Raw genomic sequence first — 261 nt, 5'->3', positions numbered from 1 at the left:
TGTTGGAAATTGATGACGTCGCTTTGAATGATGCATACTGAACGCAAAAATAGGCTGGAGTTCAAATAAGTTTAAAAAACATTGAAGTGCCCGTGTAACAGATGAGTTCTCGTCCGAAACCCTGATACTCCGAAAGAGATTGTCCAGTTTGTACATGAGGTGCGTCCAGTTTTCGCCGTGACCCTCTCTACTCTTTTTCACATGCTATGCGGGCGAAATGATGATACCATGCCAAGTTCCAACATTTTCAGAGTTCATTTT

This window comes from Triticum aestivum, chromosome 5D (assembly GCF_018294505.1).
Source record: "Triticum aestivum cultivar Chinese Spring chromosome 5D, IWGSC CS RefSeq v2.1, whole genome shotgun sequence".
Taxonomy (NCBI): Eukaryota; Viridiplantae; Streptophyta; class Magnoliopsida; order Poales; family Poaceae; genus Triticum; species Triticum aestivum.
Note: the sequence above shows the minus strand (reverse complement) of the source record.